Raw genomic sequence first — 22,739 nt, 5'->3', positions numbered from 1 at the left:
GAGCAGTGGATGAGGCTAGTGGTGCAGTTGGTAGGATATGCCACTTGAAGACTGAACTCACTCACCTTGACAACTCAAGTCAGATCGTTAGACTTTTTTCTGCACTGCATCCACGTTCTTGGAGCTACACTCTTGGCTTGGACCTCCGCCGCTACTTCTTCCCACTTCTTCCTGAGCATATGTCTGGAGGGCCTCCTGCGGGTAGATGTTTCTCCTTCTCTCCGCGTTTTGCACCAAGACCTCCAGGGTAGTGTCAGAAAACCTTGGTGCACGCTCTCTCGTATGTTCAGCCATTCCTCAAAGTATCAGAGCACAGATTCCGTTTTCAAAGAACGGCCACCATTTCTTGCAGCCACGATGCGCCTCCCCCTTTAAGAGGTGCAGGTTGTCTAATTGCAAAGTTTAATTGCTGTGCAAAGGATCACTCTTGAAACATATTCTGAGGCCAACTTTCTCTTTCAAAAATTGTTCCTGATAAGTGCCCTCTCAAACATCCAATACATCCATTACAGCTAACTTTTGTCTGGTTTTGAATGACAACTGTACAGAAAAAGACTATGGGGGTGATTTTGTTAATGGGGGCGCGTTGGAGGTGGGACTGCTGCTTGGCGGGTCGATGTCCCGCCTCCATCGATTTGTGGCCAACCCACACTATTTTCCCTTGATTGACCTTGTTAAGCCCGCCCAGCGGGTTTAGCAGGCCAATTAAGGGAAAGCCGGTTACAAAGAACGTCAACGTATGACGTTTCATCTGTCAAAAATTTTTGAATGATGAATTGTCATCGTTTGACAGCTCTGCGAAGCAATCAAACACTGACATTCTCTGTAGTTTGATGAGGTCTTCAATTCAAGACCTCATCAAACTTCTTTCTTTTACAGAAATGAGATGGTTGTTGCAACTGAGAATGCAACGGCCATCTGTCATCTCTAACACGGAGGTCCGAGATTCTCCGCATACACACCGACTGAAGCCTGCAGGAAGAAACAAAGGTAAGTACACTTTTAATAACACTTTGCACTTACCTCAGATACTCACCTCTACACTCTTGCACCCATCACTTACCTTCACAGCACACTTTTGCACCCCGCTCACCCGCCCCCCACCCCCCACCCATCCCCGAGCCCACTACTCGCTGAGCTGAGCTGACGGGTTTTGGCGTCTTCGGGAAGCCCGCACTTGTGAGGGCAAAAAGGGGATAATCCTATTTTCTGCCTGTTAACTACCTGTTAACAGGCAGTTAATAGGCTTTAATCCCTTCCCGCCACCAAGGAGACGGGACCCGGCGCGGGACGGCTACTCGCCTCCTAGGAAGATGGCATGGAGGTGGGTTGGGTTTCCACCCCCAAATTCTGCCATTTTTCCGGCAGTCCCACCACCATACCCGCCTCCACAGGGCTGGCAAAATCGCCCCCTAGGTTTTTGACACATTTATAGAGCTACTACCATTCATTAATATTGCACTTTTAACCACAAATCTTGTATGCATACATATCTGCCTATAATTATGTTAAATTGAAAGTCTTATGTATACTGCCCATCACATTTTAAAGATGGCACTAAAATCTATCACATTTTTCTGCCCAGCAACCAATCAGAAAACACTTAATCACTACCCATTTCTTGGTCTCAACATGTTTCTCAAATCACCATATCCTTATTCATCAGTGGTGTCTATTATATATATAATTGCAACACATTTTGTGTATAACATGTACCATCACACACTTCCTGTAACCTTTTTGTGTAACACTTCTGTGTCATTCTTAATCATTGGCAAATGGATTCTGTAATGTATTATAATGCGGTTTTGTATGAGCATGCTCAGTTCGCTCTGGTCTAATAAGCAAGCACATGGTCTAGCAACTCATCGGGTCTCTGTCCTTCATTTGTTCCACCCACATATATTACACTTTGGTGACAAGGATGAGATCCTAAAGCTATTTTTCGGGATCATGGAAGGACACAGTGTTCAACCTTCAAGTGGACAAGTTTAAGGTCAATTTGTGACACCTAAACTGAATTTTTGCAATGTTTTACTGTTAATGCACAGCAACAGCGGCGTTGATTCTCACAGGTACACGGGTAGCGTGCTGAGTCACTGTTCAACGGGATCGGGACAATCATGGCCGTGCCTACAGGATTTATCAGCAGTCTCAGCATGTATGACTGAGCTCGCGAACCATTCAGTTCTTACATTGAGTGGATGGAGATGTTTTTTAGGGTCAGTTATACTATTGAGACCGAAGATGCAGATGAGAATGTTCAAGCTCAAAATAAAGTAATTCGTGAATGGGAAAAAGCTATTTTTCTAACGGAGATCGGGCCAGATGTCTACAGAATGTTGACAAACCTACTCATGCCAGGGAAAGAGAAGGATGTGTCGTTTGAAGAGATTGTCGAGAAACTTGAGGAGCATTTCGACCCAAAGCCGTTAGAAATAGCAGAGAGCTATAAGTTTGGTACCAAAAACCAAAAACAAAGTGAAACCAGCAGTGAGTACATTGTAGCTCTTAAGAACCTGTCTTTGCATTGGGCCAGAAATTCCAGGCCAGAAGCGTGAGTACGGTCGGGTTACTCACGCATCTGGCCGTTGGAAATGCCGGCGTTCAGCAGGAACAGCGCATGCGGGGAACGCCGGCATTTCCAGACCCGAGGTCTATTCACAGCGCGTGCGACTGCACAGGCAGCGCTTGCGCAGTGAACTTTGTAGATTTCACTGATGGATTCAGTGAGGGTAAGTCCCTAGAACTTGCACTTAAAAAAAGCAAGTGTAAAGTTGTTCATTGGCTGGGGAAGGAGATATATTTTATGGAGGAGCTTATGAAATGCAATATTTAGGTTTGGGAAAGGGAGGGAAGTTATTTTAAGAAATTTTAACTAAGTTTTAAACTTTAATTTTTTTTTTTTTTAAACGGGTTTTCAGAACGGTAGGTAGAAGGAGCAATTGTGGCTGTGTGAATGGAATGTGAGAATGAGTTATGTATGTATGTCCACATATATTCCTTTACGTATATGTATGTATGTTTTATATTCCTTTACTAATGTGTATGAATGTATATTTTTAATTATGATTTTCCAATAAGTTACTTTCTCTGAAAGTCATAATTAAATAATACATTCATACACATAAGTAAAGGAATATATACATAACACGCAAAGGAATATATACAGACATACATACTTTCAGAAGCTCCACGATAAGAAATATCTTCCTCCGCAGCCTCTGGAGCAACTGTACCCATGCTTTTTTCATGTGTAAGTTGTAATGACTGGACCTCACTGAAAGCATTAATGAAAGCGGCGAATTATACTGCGCACGCGCTGCCTGTGCAGTCGCACGCGTTCTGCCTCTGAACCCCTTCGTTCAGAGGACAGGAAATGCCGGTTTTCCCCACATGCACTGTGCATGCTGAAAACCGGCATTTCATCCGGCCAGATGCGTAAGTACCCCGACCGTACTAGCGCATTTGGAAGGGAATTACTGGGCCAACATTTTACATGTCAATAAAATAAAAAATTTAACAATTGCACAACTTGCCCCCTCGCATCTGCGACTGAGGGTCCAAGGAGGTGCATTGCGCAAGAGGTCATCATCGTACGTATCCTCACACTGTTCCCTTTGGGGAACTGTATGAAGTGGTGGAAGGATTTATGGCCGTGATTAACGCTCATTCCGTGACCGTAACCATCTTTGAACCAGCCATTAGGGTGGTTAGTCCTATGGCGGGCGGGTTTTACGGGCTCCCACAACCCATCTGAGGGGGGGGGGGCCACCAACACCCACGGACGCAAGCATCCCGCTGGATGTCCACCCAGAATTTAAAGTTGGAGCTCCGACTCCACTTGCCGGGACTGTCTGGAGTGGGGTTCAAAACCCTACTCCTTCTGGCCCAGCGGCGGGGATGCTTACTGTTACGCAAAAGGCCCACTCCGCACAAAAGGTGACATCCATACGTTTCCTGCGCCTTTTCCCTCCCCGTGACTGGAGCCCTATGCTGCCATTTCACGTTGCTAATTGGATTGGGCCTTTGTCATAGCGGTAGGATCCCCGCCGCTGGGCCAGATCAGGGTAGGGTTTCGAACCCCGCTCCAGACAGTCCCGGCAAGTGGAGTCGGAGCTCCGGCTCTAAATTCTGGGTTGACATCCAGTGGGATATTTGCGTTCGTGGGTGTGGGTGGCCCCCCCTCCTTGTATAGCTTGTGGGAGCCCGTAAAACCCTCCCGCCATAGGACTAACCGCCCTAATGGCTGGTTCAAAGATGGTTACGGTCACGGAATGAGCGTTAATCATGGCCATAAATCCTTCCACCACTTCATACAGTTCCCCAAAGGGAACAGTTTGAAGACACGTATGACGACGACATTGCTAAATAAATAAATGGAATTAAAAAAATTCTTTTAGGGCTTTTAAAAGTCTTTAAATTGCTTTAATTCTCTTTAAAACTACTTCAGATTACTCAAAATAATGTAAACATTTTAAAAAGTTTATGAAAGTTTCCAAAATCTTCAAAAAACTTCCAAAAACCTATTTAAACTGCTGCTTTGCATGTAAAAATGGTTAGCAGCTTGACAGAAACATTGGGGGCGTGTCCAGTGAAACTGAGACCTCAAGGGGCGTGTCTCACTTGCACTGCATGCTCCTGACTTCGCGCTGGCTGCACTCCTGGGCGGCGTGACGTCATACGCTGCCCGGGATTCTTCTTCTGGAAACACCAATTCCAGGCGTCCCTGGAGCTGATCGGCAGTAGCGCGGGGTAAGTGTAAATACGGGGCTTGCACGCGCTGCAAGCCCCGTTCTGGAATTTCTGGCCCATTGTAACTTCGGCTCATTGTTGGATCGTGCATTGTGAGATAAATTTGTGTGTGGACTGGTGGATGAGCGCACACAGTCCAAGTTACTGAACAATCCGAACCTAACGTTGGGCATAGCATGCAAAATTGCTCTATCTATGGAGATGGCGTCTAAGAATGCTAGGGAGCTCTGTAAAACTCAAGTGACTAGTGCAGCTGAGGTCTACAGTCACAAAGCCACCACCAAACCTAAAGCTGTGAGACCAAGTCAAAAGCATGTCGGTGCAGTTCAGTGAATTGTTATCGCTGCAATGGAAATTACTCACCACAGTCCTGCCAATACAGAAATGCAAAGTGTTGTCACTACCAGAAGCAAGGCCATATTTCAACAGCTTGCAGAGCTAGATCGAAAGCAGGAAGTACGAACCATTCTAGTGGCAATGCAAAGCAGCGACAACAAAAGGGAGGAATTCACAATATTGAAGTGAACCCTCCTGATGTTGACGAACAGTATCTATGCCACGAGCGGCAACACTAGCAGTCGTGAGAAAGACTTCCATACAAAGCCTTTCATCAACGACCAATATATTGATATGTGTATTGACACAGCGGCGGACTGCTCTATCAAAGCTGAGTGGGCGTGTGTGCTGTGAGGAGGATGCCGAGAAACTCCAGGATGATTTGGACAGGTTGGGTGATTGGGCAGAAGCATGGCAGATGCAGTATAATGTGGATAAATGCGAGGTTATCCACTTTGGTGGCAGAAACAGGAAGGCAGATTATTATCTGAATGGCAATAGATTGGGAGAAGGGGAAGTGCAACGAGACCTGGGTGTCCTTCTGCACCAGTCGCTGAAGGTAAGCATGCAGGTGCAGCAGGCGGTTAAGAAGGCAAATTGTATGTTGCCTTCGTAGCGAGAGAGTTCGAGTACAGGAACAAGGATGTCTTGCTGCAGTTGTACAGGGCCTTGGTGAGACCACACCTTGAGTATTGTGTGCAGTTTTGGTCGCCTTATCTGAGGAAGGATAAGAACATAAGAACATAAGAAATAGGAGCAGGAGTAGGCCAATTGGCCCCTCGAGCCTGCTCCGCCATTCAATAAGATCATGGCCGATCTGATCCTAACCGCCAATCTACTATCACAGAACCATCTCCTGAATCTAACAGAATTAGACACACGAAATAGGAGCAGGATCAGGCTACACGGCCCCTGGGCCCGCTCGGCTACCCACAGGGCCATGTCCGATCCGAACCTAGACTCATGTCCAAATTCCTGCCCGCTCCCCGTAACCCTTAATTCCCTTTACTTCTAGGAAACTGTCTATTTCTGTTTTAAATTTATGTAATGATGTAGCTTCTACAGCTTTTTGGGGCAGCATATTCCATGGACCTACCACCCTCTGAGTGAAGTAGTTCCTCCTCATCTCAGTTTTGAAAGAACAGCCCCTTATTCTAAGACTATGCCCCCTAGTTCTAGTTTCACCCATCATCGGGAACATCCTCCCCGCATCCACCCGATCCAACCCCTTCACAATCTTATATGTTTCAATAAGATCGCCTCTCATTCTTCTGAACTCCAATGAGTAGAGTCCCAATCTACTCAACCTCTCCTCATATGTCCATCCCCTCATCCACGGGATTAACCGAGTGAACCTTCTTTGTACTGACTCGAGAGCAAGTATGTCTTTTCTTAAGTATGGACACCAAAACTGTATGCAGTATTCCAGGTGCGGTCTCACCAATACCTTGTACAACTGAAGCAATACCTCCCTATTTTTATATTCTATCCTCCTAGCAATGAAAGCCAACATTCCATTGGCCTTCTTAATCACTTGCTGCACCTGCATACTAACCTTTTGAGTTTCGTGCACTAGGACCCCCAGATCCCTTTGTACTTCAGTACTTTCCAGTTTCTTGCCATTAAGATAATAACTTGCTCTACGATTTTTCCTGCCAAAGTGCATAACCTCACACTTTCCAGTATTGTATTCCATCTGCCAAATCTCTGCCCACTTACTTAGCCTGTCTATGTCCCCTTGCAGGTTTTTTATGTCCTCCTCACTCACTACTTTCCCTCCCATCTTAGTATCATCTGCAAACTTTGATATGTTACACTCGGTCCCCTCCTCCAAATCGTTAATATAGATTGTAAAGAGTTGGGGACCCAGCACTGACCCCTGCGGAACACCACTAGTTACTGATTGCCAGTCTGAGAATGAACCATTTATCCCAACTCTCTGCCTTCTGTTAGATAGCCAATCCTCTATCCATGCCAGAATATTACCCCCAATCCCGTGATTTTTTATCTTAAGCAATAATCTTTTGTGTGGCACCTTGTCAAATGCCCTCTGGAAGTCTAAATACACTACATCCACTGGTTCCCCTTTATCCACCCTATATGTTACTTCCTCAAAGAACTCCAGCAAATTTGTCAAACATGACTTCCCCCTCATAAAACCATGCTGACTTTGTTCTATTAAATTATGATTATCCAAATGTCCTGTTACTGTCTCCTTAATAATGGACTCCAAAATTTTACCTACCACAGATGTTAGGCTAACCGGTCTATAGTTTCCAGCCTTCTGTCTACTGCCCTTTTTAAATAAGGGTGTTACATTAGCAGTTTTCCAGTCTGCCAGGACCTTTGCTGAGTCCAGGGAGTTTTGGAAAATTATTACCAATGCATGTTCTTGCCATGGAGGGAGTGCAGTGAAGATTCACCAGACTGATAGCTGGGATGGCAGGAATGACGTATGAGGAGAGATTGGGTCGATTGGGCTTATACTCGCTGGAGTTTAGAAGAATGAGAGGGGATCTCATTGAAACTTATAAAATTCTAACAGGACTAGACAGACTAGATGCAGGAAGGATGTTCCTGATGGCCGGGGAGTCCAGAACCAGGGGTCACAGTCTAAGGATAAGGGGTAAGCCATTTAGGACAGAGATGAGGAGGAATTTCTTCACCCAGAGAGTGGTGAACCTGTGGAATTCTCTGCCACACAGGGCAGTTGAGGCCAATTCATTAAATATATTCAAGAAGGAGTTAGATATATTTCTTAAGGCTAAAGGGATCAAGGGATATGGGGAGAAAGCAGGGACAGGGTACTGAATTTGGATGATCAGCCATGATCTCACTGAATGGCGGAGCAGGCTCGAGGGGCCGAATGGCCTACTCCTGCTCCTATCTTCTATGTTTCTATGTTTCTATCATGAGTAAGGACACATATGAGAGTAAGTTTAATCAAGTACCACTTACAAAGAGTACCATAGTATTAAAAACCTACTCTAGAGAAATCCTAGAGACATGTGGACAAATGAAATGTACAGTTCAACACAATGGCCAGTCAGTAAAGCTGCCTATTATTGCAATGAGCTACAACAGGCCAACTCTCATGGGCAAAGACTGGTTGAGAAAGTTAAAACTAGATTGGAAAAACATCTTCAATGTACAGTAGATGCTTCAAAGAAGCGACTGGACACAATGAGAAAGCATGTTCACAGACAGTTATGAGGGCATCACTGGGTATGACGCGCATATCCGCATCAAGGCCAACGTGAAGCCTGTCTATTGTAAGGCAAGGCCGGTCCCCTATGCGTTGAAAAGTAAGGTGGTAGAGGTCGCGGGTTTGGAGTGTTGCCAAAGGAGCCTTGGCAAGTTGGTGCAGTGTGTCTTGTAGATGGTACACACTGCAGCCACGGTGCGCCGGTGGTGGAGGGAGTGAATGTTTAAGGTGGTGGATGGGGTGTCAATCAAGCAGGCTGCTTTGTCCTGAATGGTGTCGAGCTTCTTAAGTGTTGTTGCAGCTGCACTCATCCAGGCAATAGGACAGGTGCCCTTAAGCTTGCTCAAAGATCTAGGTTTTAAGGAGCATCTTGGAGGAGGAGAGAGAGGTAGCGAGGCGGAGAGGTTTAGGAAAGGAATTCCACAGCTTAGCACCTAGACAACTGAAGGCACAGCTGCCCATGGCGGAGCGATGGAAATCGGGGATGTATGAGGTGCCAGAATTGGAGGAACGCAGAGATCTCAGAGGGTTGGAGGAGGTAGCAGAGGTAGGGAGGGGGGGAGGCCACGGTGCGATTTGAACACTAGGATGAGAATTTTGAATCTGAGGCATTGCCAGACCGGGAACCAATGTAGGTCAGCGAGCACAGGGGTGATGGGTGACCGGAACTTGGTGCGAGTTCGGATATAGGCAGCAGAAATTTGGATGATCCTCTCTAATTTATTTTTATAGATCCGCTAACTTATTATGAGCAGCACCACAGGAGGTTCATTAACATAACTTGCATCTGGCACATATCTGTCACAAAGTGCCAAATGTATTTGAAAAAAGGGAACCGTTTCCTGCTGTTCGTTTTTTTTAGCTTAATCATCTTTTTAAGGGCTGGAGCCAGGGATTCGTAAGCTGCTATCATTCTCATCAATTCTCCTCCCATTGACTTCAGTATGTCCCTATTTAGGCCAATTCCCCTCAGAACGTACTGGAGCAGCGGTGTTAAAGGGACAGGCCAGCTAAATACAGCCTCCATCTCAGCAGCTAAACATCACAATCGTACTCCAGACCACCTGTGAGCAATGCCATAGAAGGTCAGCAGTATCGAGCTACTTTCATCACAGTGAGGACCATTAGTGCTGGGCCTGGAGATCAGAAACACTTACCACTTGGTCGGCTCAGCCTGTACCATTGCTACCTCTTACATTTACGTTGAAGACTTCCTGTATTGCCAGCAAGCTCAAGCTCAAGCTCTCATTTTCTCAGCTTATTTTAAAAATATTCAACTTAAAAGCATCTTGTGGCTGCTGCTGAAGGACAACCAATAGAATCAACAAAAAGAAATTGTGGTCAAGTATTTTATCAATATAAATCTTTCTCTTTGAGTACAGATATTTCCAAATTTAATCATATCCTGAATTAAAAATTCACATATTCAACAATACCAGAGTTTAAGGATCAAAAGATCTTGGGCCCCCCATTGAATCCCGTTAATACAACAGTGTTGTCCAGGGGCGAGCCACAGAGAACTAATGTCCACTTCTGTTATTGAGTCTTCAGTGCGCTGCAACCGAGTACCCGATTAGAGTGGGGCAGCTGACATTAAATTGGAGGAAGGGGACACAATATCGATCATTCCTGTCCCAGTGATGGCTGCTCAGATCAGTGACCCATCCCACCAACCTCAGTTTTTGATTTGCAGAAAAGGTCTGAGGGGACAATAGTGTCGAGTCCATTTTTAAACAGTACAGTTGTGGCACAGTGCCAGTCCTACACCACCCCCGGCCTGGCATTACTTAGGTTACTGCATGAAATCACTTAAAAAAATAAAATACTCATAATGAAAAAGGAAGTAAATTTCATGATACAATATTTTGGACTCGTGATACACAAACATAAGAACATAAGAAATAAGACCAGGAGTCGGCCATTTGGCCCTTCGAGCCGGCTCCGCCATTCAATACGATCATGGCTGATCATCTACCTCATCTCCACCTTCCCGCTCTATCCCCATATCCCTTCATTCCCAAAGATTTATCGACCTCTGTCTTGAATATACTCAACGACTGAGCCTCCACAGTCCTCTGGGGTAGAGAATTCCAAAGATTCACCACCCTCTGAGTGAAGAAATTTCTCCTCATCTCGGTCCTAAATGGCCAATGCCTTATCCTGAGACTGTGCCCCCGTGTTCTAGATTCCCCAGCCAGGGGAAACATTTTCCCAGCATTAACTCTGTCAAGCCCCTTAAGAATTTTGTATGTTTCAATTAGATCACATATCATTCTTCTAAACTCTAAGGAACATAGGCCTAGTCTACTCAATCTCTCCTCATAGGGCAATCCCCTCATCCCAGGAACCAGTCTAGTGAACCCTCACTGCACTCCCTCTAAGGCAAGTATGTCTTTCCTTAGGTAAGGAGACCAGAACTGTACACAGTACTCCAGGTGTGACCTCACCAATGCCCTGTATAGTTGTAGTAAGACTTCTTTACTCTTATACTCTAATCCCTTTGTAACAAAAGCTAACATACCATTTGTTTTCCTAATTGCTTGCTGTACCTGCATGTTAACTTCCTGTGATTCATGTACAAGGACACCCAGGTCCCTCTGAGTTCAAACATTTCCCAGTCTCTCACAGTTCAAAAAATATTCTGCTTTTTTGTTTTTCCTACCTAAGTGGATAACTTCACACTTCCCCACATTGTATTCCATTTGCCATGTTCTTGCCCACTCACTCAACCTGTCTGTATCTCTCTGCAGCCTCTTTGCATCCTCCTCACAGCTTACTTTCCCACCTAACTTTGTATCATCAGCAAACTTGGATACGTTACAATCAGTCCCTTCATCTACGTCAATAATATGGATTGTAAATAACTGAGGCCCAAGCACTGGTCCTTGCAGTACCCCACTAGTTACAGTCTGCCAACCTGAAAAAGTCCCATTTATTCCTACTCTCTGTGTTCTGTCCATTAACCAATCCTCAATCCATGCTAATATACTACCTCCAATACCATGAGTCCTAATTTTGTGTAATAACCTCTTGTGTGGCACCTAATCGAATGCTTTTTGAAAATCCAAATACATTACATCCACTGGTTCCCCCCTATCCAACCTATTGGTTACATCTTCAAAAAACTCTAACAGATTTGTCAAACACAATTTCCCTTTCATCAAACCAGGTTGACTCTGCTTAATCATATTATGATTTTCTAAGTGCCCTAGTGTCCCTAATGATAGATTCTAGCATTTTGCCTACTACTGATGTCAGGCTAACTGGCATATAGTTCCCTGTTTTTTCTCTTCCTCCTTTCTTAAATAGCGGGGTTATGTTTGCTACCTTCCAATCCTTGGAGACTGTTCTAGAATCGCGGGAATTCTGGAAGATTAATACCAATGCATCCACTATCTCTGCAGCGACCTCTTTTAAAACCCTAAGATGCAGCTCGTCAGGTCCAGGGGATTTGTCACCACTTAGTTCCATTAATCTCTCCAGTACTGTCTTTACTTATACAGATTTATTTAAGTTCCTCTTTCTCTCTAGACCCATTATTTCTGGAATGTGTTTTGTGTCTTCTACTGTGAAGACAGATACAAAGTATTTGTTTAATATCTCTGCCATTTCCTTAATGCCCATTATAATTTCTCCTGTCTCAGCCTCTAATGGGCCCACATTTACTTTCACTAATCTCTTCCTATTTAAATACCTTTGGAAACAAGGCTTATTTTCTTTAATCTTGCAATCTGCGCATTTTCACTTGGTTCAGCTTTAACTTTTTCTAAGGCACAATGCTAGCCTCTGAATGTTACAGCTCAATCTATTCGCTAGTACTCACAACTCACAATTTCTGGTGCTGAACATTTCAACGGGTCGTAAATACGTTTTACTACAGTGTTGTGTAAGCCAAGCTTTGCAGATCTCTTCAAGGACGTTTTTACCCTTCAGACTGTAATCTACAAAAGAACAAGTGAACGCATTTGATCAGATACATTGTACACCACTATTAGCAGGACCAAAAGTATTCAGAGCTTTTACAATTACTAAAAAGAATTAACACAGATATCCTTTCACGTTCTTGTGTACCAAAGACCTTCTCAGGTTTAGAAACATAGAAAAATAGGAGCAGGAGTAGGCCGTTCGAGCCTGCTCCACCATTCAATATGATCATGGCTGATCCTCTATCTCAATACCATATTCCCGCTCTCTCCCCATACCCCTTGATGCCTTTTGTGTCTAGAAATCTATCTATCTCCTTCTTAAATATATTCAGTGACTTGGCCTCCGCAGCCTTCTGTGGTAGAGAATTCCACAGGTTCACCACCCTCTGAGTGAAGAAATTTCTCCTCATCTCAGTCATAAATGTCTTACCCCGTATCCTGAGACTGTGACCCCTCGTTCTAGACCTCCCAGCCAGGGGAAACATCCTCCCAGCTTCAGTCTGTCTAGCCCTGTCAGAATTTTATACGTTTTAATGAGATCCCCTCTCATTCTTCTAAACTCTAGTGAATACAGGCCTAGTCGACCCAATCTCTCCTCATATGACAGTCCTGCCATCCCAGGAATCAGTCTGGTGAACCTTCGCTACACTCCCTCTATGGCAAGTATATCCTTTCTTAGGTAAGGAGACCAAAACTGCACACAGTGCTCCAGGATATAATAGCAAAATACTGCGGATGCTGGAAATCTGAAATAACAACAGAAAATGCTGGAAATACTCAGCAGGCCAGGCAGCATCCGCGGAGAGAGAAACAGAGTTAACATTTCAGGTCTGGGACCCTTCATCAGAACTGGAAAAAGCTGGAGATGTAACAGATATTAAGCAGGTGCAGAGACGTGGGGGGGATGGTTAGGAGGGGAGGAAGGAATTGAAAGAACATCCTGTACTTTTGTAAGAGGCAGGAAAGATAAAATGTTGCAAATGGGAGTGGCAACAATCATACTGCATGAAAAATGGGGGCAGGGATAATTATCTGAAATTGTTGAACTCGATGTTGAGTCTGGCAGGCTGTAAAGTGCCTAATCGAAAGATGAGGTGCTGTTCCTGGAGCTTACTGATGTGCCTCAATAAATCCGAGACTCGATGTTAGCGAAACAAAACAAGGCTTTTATTGACTTAGAAGGTAACACACAGAGGAGAGGTATCTTCCATCCAGAGGTCTGCCGTACTGGATGTGATGCAGGCTGGGCCAGCTTACATAGGGGCCAGGTATGGGCGGAGCCCTACACACAGTACAATACAATGGTGAGGAAACAGAACTGAGGTAAGGGAAATGAAACTGAAACCAACCACAGTCACAGGCAGAGAATACCAATGAGTGATGAATGGAATATTTCATCACACTTACGTTGAGCTTCATTGGAGCAAAGTAATCGGCCGAGGACAGAGAGATCAGAGTGGGAGTGAAGCGGTGAATTAAAGTGACAGGTGACCGGAAGCTCAGGGTCACCCTTACGGACTGAACGGAGGTGTTCTGCAAAGCGGTCACCCAATCTGCGTTTGGTCTCCCCAATGTAGAGGAGACCGCACCGTGAGCAGCGAATACAGTATATTAAATTGCAAGAAGTACAAGTAAATCGCTGTTTCACCTGGAAGGGGTGTTTGGGGCCCTGGACAGTGGGAAGGGTGGAGGTAAAAGGGCATGTGTTGCATCTCATGCGCTTGCACGGAAAGGTGCCAGGTGAAGGAGAAGGGCTGTTGGGGGTGATTGAGGAGAGGACCAGGGTGTCACGGAGGGAGCGGTCCCTTCAGAATGCTGAAAGGGGAGGTGAGGGGAAGATGTGTTTGGTGGTGGGATCACGTTGGAGGTGGCGGAAATGGTGGAGGATGATCCGTTGAATGTGGAGGCTGGTGGGGTGAAAGGTGAGGACAAGGGGAACCCTATCGTGGTTCTGGGAGGGAGGGGAAGGGGTGAGAGCAGAAGTGCGGGAAATAGAACGGTCACGGTCAAGGGCCGTGTCAACCACAGTAGAGGGGAATCCTCGGTTGAGGAAAAAGGAAGACATGTCGGAAGCACTGGTATGGAAGGTGGCATCGTCAGAACAGACACGGCGGAGACGGAGAAACTGGGAGAATGGAATAGAGTCCTTACAGGAAGTGGGGTGGGAGGAAGTGTAGTCCAGGTAGCTGTAGGAGTCAGTGGGCTTGTAGTGGATGTTTGTCGAAAGCCGATCGCCAGAAATGGAGATGGAGAAGTCAAGGAAGAGAAGGGAAGAGTCGGAGATGGACCATGTGAAGGTGAGGGAAGGGTGGAAATTAGAAGTAAAGTGAATGAACTTATCTAGTTCAGGGCAAGAGCAGGAAACGGCACCAATACAGTCATCGATGTACCGGAAAAAAGAGGTGAGGGAGGGGACCTGAGTAGGACTGGAACAAAGAATGTTCCACATATCCCATGAACAGGCAGGCATAGCTAGGGCCCATGCGGGTTCCCATAGCAACACCTTTAATTTAGAGGAAGTGAGTGGAGTCAAAGGAGAAGTTGTTCAATGTGAGAACAAGTTCAGCCAGGCGGAGGAGGGTGGTGGTGGATGGGGACTGGTTGGGCCTCTGTTCAAGGAAGAAACGGAGCGCCCGAAGGCCGTCCTGGTGGGGGATGGAGGTGTAGAGGGATTGGACGTCCATAGTGAAAAGGAGACAGTTGGGGCCAGGAAACTGGAAACTGTTAAAGTGACAGAGGGTGTCGGAAGAGTCGCGAATGTAGAAGAGACTGGACAAGGGGAGAAAAAATAGAGTCGAGATAGGAAGAGATAAGTTCTGTTGGGCAAGAACAGGCTGAAATGATGGGTCTACCAGGGCAGTCCTGTTTGTGGATCTTGGGAAGGAGGTAGAAGTGGGCTGTGCGGGGTTGGGGGACTATGAGGTTGGCGGCCATGGAGGGAAGATCTCCAGAGGAGATGAGGTCAGTGACACACTTGGAAACAATGGCTTGATGTTTGCTAGTGGGGTCATGGTCCAGGCGGAGGTAGGAGGAGGTGTTGGAGAGTTGGCGTTCAGCTTCCACACGGTAGAGGTCGGTTCGCCAAACAACAACAGCACCACCCTTATCAGCAGGTTTAATGCTAATGTTAGGGTTGGATCGGAGAGAACGGAGTGCTGCAAGTTCAGAGGGCAGTAGGTTGGAGTGAGAGAGGGGAGCAGAGAAATGGAGACAGCCGATGTCATGTCGGCAGTTAGCAATGAAAAGATCTAGAGAGGGTAAGAGGCCAGAGGGAGGGGTCCAAGTAGAACGAGAATTTAGAAAGCGGGAGAAAGGATCAGCCGTGTTGGGGGAAGACTCCTGGCCAAAGAAGTGGGCATGGAGACGAAGGCGACGGAAGAAGAGCTCAGCATCGTGCCGAGCTCGAAATTCATTCAGATGGGGGCGTAAGGGGATAAAGCTCAGGCCTTTGCTGAGGACTGATCGTTCAGGGTCAGAGAGGGGATGGTCAGAGGGGATAGTGAAAACACGGCAGGGGGTGAGATTGGAAGAAGGGATGGGATCAGAGGAAAGTAACGGGGAAGAAAGTTCTGGGGGGGCGTTGGTGTCCACGAGTTGATGAAGCTTGCGATCCTTGACATCAGAAAGGAAGAAAAAAAGTTTTTTGTTGAAGCGTCGGATGAGTCGAAGGATGAAATGGAACTGTGAACCCGGACAGCTTTGAAATAGAGTGCGTCGGTGCTGCTGAAGAGAGAGGTCGAGGTTGTTCATGTGGCAGCGCATGGCGTTGAGCGTGGATCTCAAGATGCGGCGAGAACAGTAGTTCGAGGAACGATGAATATCGAGGAGATATTTGTAATCCTGGGTGGATCCGAAACATGAAGGGTGGAAGTTCAGTTGGAATCCACGTGGAATAACTCTGAACCGTAGACAGTTACTGAGGAAAGAGATGTGGCTGTGAAACCGAGTCTTGGCAGATACCTGATCAAACACGAGAAGGGAAACTGAAAGCAATAAAGATGAACAAGGTTGAATAGACAAACGGAACTCCCGTCGGAGCTTAATATCTGTTACATCTCCAGCTTTTTCCAGTTCTGATGAAGGGTCCCAGACCTGAAACGTTAACTCTGTTTCTCTCTCCACGGATGCTGCCTGGCCTCCACAGTACTCCAGGTGTGGTCTTACCAAGGCCCTGTATAACTGTAGTAAGACATCTTTGCTCCTGTAATCAAATCCTCTTGCAATGAAGGTTTAGTGGAGTCAGTCACTCCTATAGATGGTCTGAGCTGGTCTATAATGGGGAGGGTAAGGCTGGTGATCAAAGAAAGTAATTCTGCTCCCTAGATTGTATATTCGCAAACATGAGATTGATTTTGACAAATATTCTTCCGCCAATATGCTAGGGAAAGTACAACTTCAAATCAATGGCGCTAATCTTTTTTTTTATATTAGTCATTCTCCTATGGTGTTGCACACAGGCAATCAAGAATTAATGTAGTCTTTGTAATGTATTATCACATGGTTTAGTATGAGCATGCTCAGTTTGCTCTGGCCTAGTAAACAAGCACGTGGATCTGCCCTTCATTTGTTCTACCCACAGGTATTACATTTTGACAACAAGAATGGGATCCCAGAGCCATTTTTAGGGATTATGGAAGGACACAGTGTTCAACCTTCAAGTGGAAATGTTTAAGGTGAATTTGTGACAGCTAAACTGAATTTTTGCAACGTTTTACCGTTAATGCTGATGCAGAATCGTCTGTGCTTCGCCTTCATGTGTATGTATACACAGCAACAGCGGCGTTGATTCCCACAGGTATACGGGTAGCGTGCTGAGTCACTGTTCAACGGGATCGGGACAATCATGGCCGCACCTACGGGATTCATTGCAAGCCTCGGCATGTATGACCGAGCTCGCGAACCATTCAGTTCTTACATTGAGGGGATCGAGATGTTTTTTAGGGCCAATAATGTTATTGAGACCGAAGGTGCAGACGAGAATGTTCAAGCTCAAATTAAAGTAATTCGTTAACGTAAAAAAGCATACCATACAGTTAAAAACCTACTCCGGAGAAATCCTGGAGACTTGTGGACAAATAGAATGTAGTGTTCAGCACAATGGCCAGTCAGTAAAGCTGCCTATTATTGTAGTGAGCTACAACAACAGGCCAACTCTCATGGGCAAAAACTGGCTGAGAAAGTTAAAACTAGACTGGAAAACATCTGTGGGGTAGATGCTTCAAAGAAGCGATTCGACACAATGCTGAACAAGTATAAAAGGGTTCTGACGAAGGGTCATCGACCTGAAACGTTAACTCTGTTTCTCTCTCCACAGATGCTGCCTGACCTGCTGAGTATTTCCAGCTTTTTCTGTTTTTATTTCAGATTTCCAACATCCGCAGTATTTTGCTTTTGTATCTATATATATAAAGCGGTATGTCTCTCTGTCTCTCTGTCTGTCTCTCTGTCTTTCTGTCTGTCCGGCTATACAATCAAAAGTTATAGAGCGTACCTACACATATGTTATATCAAAAGAAAGCTTATCATTAGGGGACTCTCGTAAGCGTATTTACTTTTTCGTCAGACCAAAATTGTTAGGACAGTATACAAAAAAGGTTCAAAAATCCTCAAAAATCCACTCATTAGCGGTTCACCAATCCTACCTGTCATTAGCGTTGACTGACGTGCTGCTTGACCAAACCTACAGTTCACTCACCTGATGGTTGACCAATCAGTGCGTCACAGGTGGGTCCTAATCCTCCAGTCTCCCTAAACTTCGCCGCCATTTTTTTCATCCACACAGGGACACCACCAACCAAACAGACACCCACATTGCGACTCCGGGAGCTGCAGGTGAGTTTCCACACAGCGGGCGGGTCATCCGCAGCGGCTGACCATTAACCGCGTGATCTGCGGGGGAGCTCAGCTCGGGTCCGTCTCGCCCCGAGAGCCCGGCCAGGCCTCAAGCGCTAGGCCCGAGACATGCAACGGGCGGGCGAGCTCCAGCTGCCGGCCGTCAACCGCGCCATCCCCTGGGGAGCTCAGCTTGGGGAGAGGGAGGGAGAGAGAGAGGGGACAGACACCGGCAGGCAGACCGCGCGGCCCAAAATTGCCCTGGCAACGCCGGGCACCCCCTGCTAGTATAAGTATAAAAGCATGTTCACAGACAGTTATGAAGGCATCATTGGGTATGACATGCATATCCGCATCAAGTCCAACATGAAGCCTGTCTATTGTAAGGCAAGGCTGGTCCCCTATGCATTGAAAAGTCAGGTGGAGGAAGAGCTAGTGAATCTGAGAGAGAAAACGGAGTACTAGTAAAAACTGACAAAAGTGAATGGGCTACCCTGATCGTGGTAGTGCCCAAAGCAGACAAAACTGTACGCTTGTGCAGTGACTACAAAATTACTATCAACCAAGCAGTTGACGATGAGCAGTACCCGTTACCTACATCGCAAGATTTGTATGCAGCACTTTCTGGGTCAAAGGTTTTCTCCAAGCTTGTCCTGTTGCACGCTTACGCTCAGCTGAATGTTGACAAAGAGAGTCTACAGTATCTCACCGTCAACACTCACAAGGGACTGTACTCATACACTAAGCTGCAGTATGGTGTAAAGTTCTCCCCCAAAATCTTCCCGGCTACGATGGATAATGTAATGATCAGTAACATGTCATTCTAGAATGGTACACTAGGTGGAGCTGTATGTTTAGTAGGGGGCTACCCACAAGGCAGTAGTCAAGATGGATGCCTGTACACTAGTCCACATGGCTGAATAAATGACTAGCTCAAGCTAGCTGTTCATAATGAAAACGTCTACTTATTTATGAACATAACATGGTACCAGGATTGGTAATATCTGCTGAATATTGTGAAACGTGACATGGAGAATTTGAAGCCACCGGAGGGCTTGAAACTCACGGGGAATGTCGACTGCAATTGGTGGACTTTCAAACAACAATTCGAACTCTACATTGCTGCCACCGGGTTCGGTATGAAGTCAGACGCAAGGAAAATAGCGTTACTGCTCACGGTTGCAGGCCCGCAGGCGATAGAGGTATTTAATACATTTGTATTTGATCAAGAGGAGGACAGAGAAAAAATGGACGCTGTGCTAAAGAAGTTTGATACACATTGTTCTCTCAAAAAGAACAAGACCTATGAGAGGTACGTGTTCCGTTCACGGACACAGCAGCAAAATGAGACTTTTGATAGCTTTGTGACCAATCTGAAACTTAAAGCACAGGCATGTAATTTCTCTGAACTGAAATCATCCATGATTCGTGACCAGATTGTGTTTGGTATTCATGATAAAAAGGTCAGGGAACATCTGTTGAGAGAAACCGAACTAACATTGGAGAATGCTGTGAAAATATGCCATGCCAGTGAGCTAGCTCAGAAGCACGCGAAGACTTTCAGTGAAATTAATAATAATGCGACTGTAATGAGTGACTGTGCTGCTGTCGGTGCTGTGTCCTACAAGGGGAAGAATCATGGGCAGAACAGAAATGCAAAGCAATCGGTGGATGGAATTTTTAATTGTAAACGCTGTGGTTACCAGCACCAGTCAAGACAATGCCCAGCGTTTGGAAAAATGTGCACAAAATGTAATGGAAAGAATCACTTTGCCAAACAATGCTTTTCAAAAGTAAAAACAAAGAAAGGGCAACAAGTCAATGTGATTGAGAACACTGATTTAAGTGAGACATTTTTTGTAGGAATGGTGTCATGTGACAATATAGAAAAGGATACAGAAAATGTGCAGCCCTCAGGAATGTACAATGCTGAACATAAAGTTAATGCAGTAAAAGAGGACAAATGGATGATGCCACTGCAGGTAAATGGAGCATTAGTTACATTGAAACTAGACACTGGGGCAAAAGCAAACTTAATCAGTATGAAGTGACATTAAAAATATGAAAGAAAAGCCCAAAATACAGAAAAAGTCAGTACTACTGAAGAACTATAATGGGCAGAAAATAGATAGCTTAGGTGTATGCAGACTTAAAGTGACAGTCAAAGACAAAGTGCATCATCTCATGTTTTCTGTTGTGGCTAAAGGACTTGATTCACTACTAGGTGACAAAGCTTGTGAGGACTTAGAACTGGTCAAGAGAGTCTACCGTATAAACTGTGCCATAAGCAGACCAGATGAATCAGTGGATTCTGTAGTGAGTAATTTCCAGGATGTGTTCAAAGGATTTGGAGTTCTACCATTCACTTACAAGATCCAGCTAAAGGAGGATGCTCAGCCAGTGGTACATGCTCCACGGAGAGTTCCAGCACCCCTGCATGACTGGCTCAAGAAAGAACTGGACAGAATGACCACACTAGGAGTCATCAGGAAAGTCGAAGAGCCAACAGACTGGGTTAACTCCATGGTATGTGTAAAGAAAAAGAACAATGATCTAAGAGTATGCATGGATCCAAAGGACTTAAATGCAAACATAAAACGTGAACACTACCAGATTCCCAAGTGAGAAGAAATCACCAGTGAAATGTCAGGTACCAGATACTTCACAAAGCTCGATGCCTCACAAGGGTTTTGGCAACTAAAACTGGATGAAGAGAGCACCAAATACTGTACCTTCAACACACCATTTGGCAGGTATTGTTTCCTCGGAATGCCTTTCGGGATAATATCTGCATCTGAAATCTTTCATAGAGCAATGGAATACATAATTGAAGGTCTGGAAGGAGTTTGGGTCTATGTTGATGACATCATCATCTGGGGCTCCACACTGAAAGAACACAATGAGAGACTGACTAAAGTGCTACAGAGCATACGCCGGAATGGACTGAAGCTCAACAAAGCCAAGTGTCAGTTTGGTGCCCAGGAAGTCACTTTCCTCGGAGATAACCTATCTGGTAAAGGAATAGAGCCAGATATGGAAAAAGTAAATGCCATACTCAACATGCCCCGACCCACTGACAAAAAAGGAGTGCTACGCATCATGGGGATGATAAACTTCATTGGAAAGTTCATTCCTAACTTGTCAGCCAAGACAGCCTGTCTGCGAGACCTGCTACATAAAACAAATGAGTTCGCATGGAGAGAAAGACATGAACAAGAATGGATGGACCTCAAAACAGTGCTGACAACCACACCTGTACTCACCTTCTTTGACCCAACAAAGAGAATCAAAGTGTCAATGGATGCATCAAAAGATGGCCTAGGCGTGGTCTTGCTACAAGCAGAGGGTGAAGATTTGAAGCCTGTTGCCTATGCCTCCAGGTCTATGACTGACTCTGAGTGTCAATACGCCCAGATTGAAAAGGAATGTCTAGGCTTGGTAGTTGGACTAGCAAAGTTCCATGGCTACATATATGGACTTCCCACCTTCACAGTTGAGACAGACCACTGCCCACTGGTTGCCATCATAAAAAAAAGTCTGAATGAGATGTCTCCAAGGATTCAACAACTCATGATGAAGCTGCAAAGATATGACTTTGAACTGATCTACACACCAGGCAAACACATAGTGTTAGCAGATGCACTATCCCGAGCACCCACAATGAGTCATGTGAGCTCTACTGAGGAAGACGTGGATGTTCATGTGAGTATGGTCACTGCTGCACTGCCCGTGTCAGACACAAAATCAAAGCAAATAGCAGAAGAAACAGTAAAAGATACAGTTGTGGCGGAGCCACCAAGAGACTCGGGGCAATTAGCAACAATCCCTTTAACTACAGTGTAGTGCAGCTGCGGACTGTACCTTTAACTATACTGTATGTACTTTCTTGCACTCTGCGTGATGATGTCATGACGCCAATCACGTGACCGCCAGTGGCGCGGAGAACGTGATGACGTCATGACGTCAGCTTCCATAAACCTTGCAGCAGTTGTTGAGGTGCTGGCAAGCTGAATAGACCTGTGTACATCTTCTCCTGTAGTTTTACCAGTTAACTTGTTTGTTCATTAAACTTTGTTATTTTGTTTCACTGAGTTGAACTCCATTATTCGGATAGGAACCTTCGTTCCTATACAGTGTTACAAACAGTAATAGAGAACATTCATCGTGGTTGGCCAAAAGGTTCCCGTCCAAAGTACTATCACATCAGGTCCGAGTTAAGTGTCGCAAGTGGACTATTACTAAAACAGAACAGAATAGTCATTCCACAGGCTCTACATCAAGACATGCTCAAAAGGATTCATGAGGGACACCTCGGAATTGAAAAATGCAAAAGGAGAGCAAGAGACACTGTTTATTGCCCTGGCATAAATAAGGACATTGAGAACATGATAGACATATGTGAGACATGTCAGAAACACCAAAACAAACAAGCAAAGGAACCAATGATAGTAGCTGACTTACCAACAGCACCATGGCAAAAGGTTGGTATGGACCTCTTTCATTTGAATGGTAAAGACTATCTAATAGTGATTGACTACTATTCTAACTATCCTGAGATGACGCTGCTCTCAAGCACATCAGCAAGCAGTGTTATAATGCATGTTAAATCCATCTTCGCCAGACATGGAATTCCCAGGATTGCCATTAGCGACAATGGTCCGTGCTTCAACTGTAAGGAGTGGCAA

This window comes from Somniosus microcephalus, chromosome 9 (genome assembly GCF_052327205.1).
Source record: "Somniosus microcephalus isolate GS21.2 chromosome 9, FLI_Smic_1.0, whole genome shotgun sequence".
In the NCBI taxonomy this organism is placed as follows: Eukaryota; Metazoa; Chordata; class Chondrichthyes; order Squaliformes; family Somniosidae; genus Somniosus; species Somniosus microcephalus.
This window is presented reverse-complemented; position numbering follows the sequence as displayed.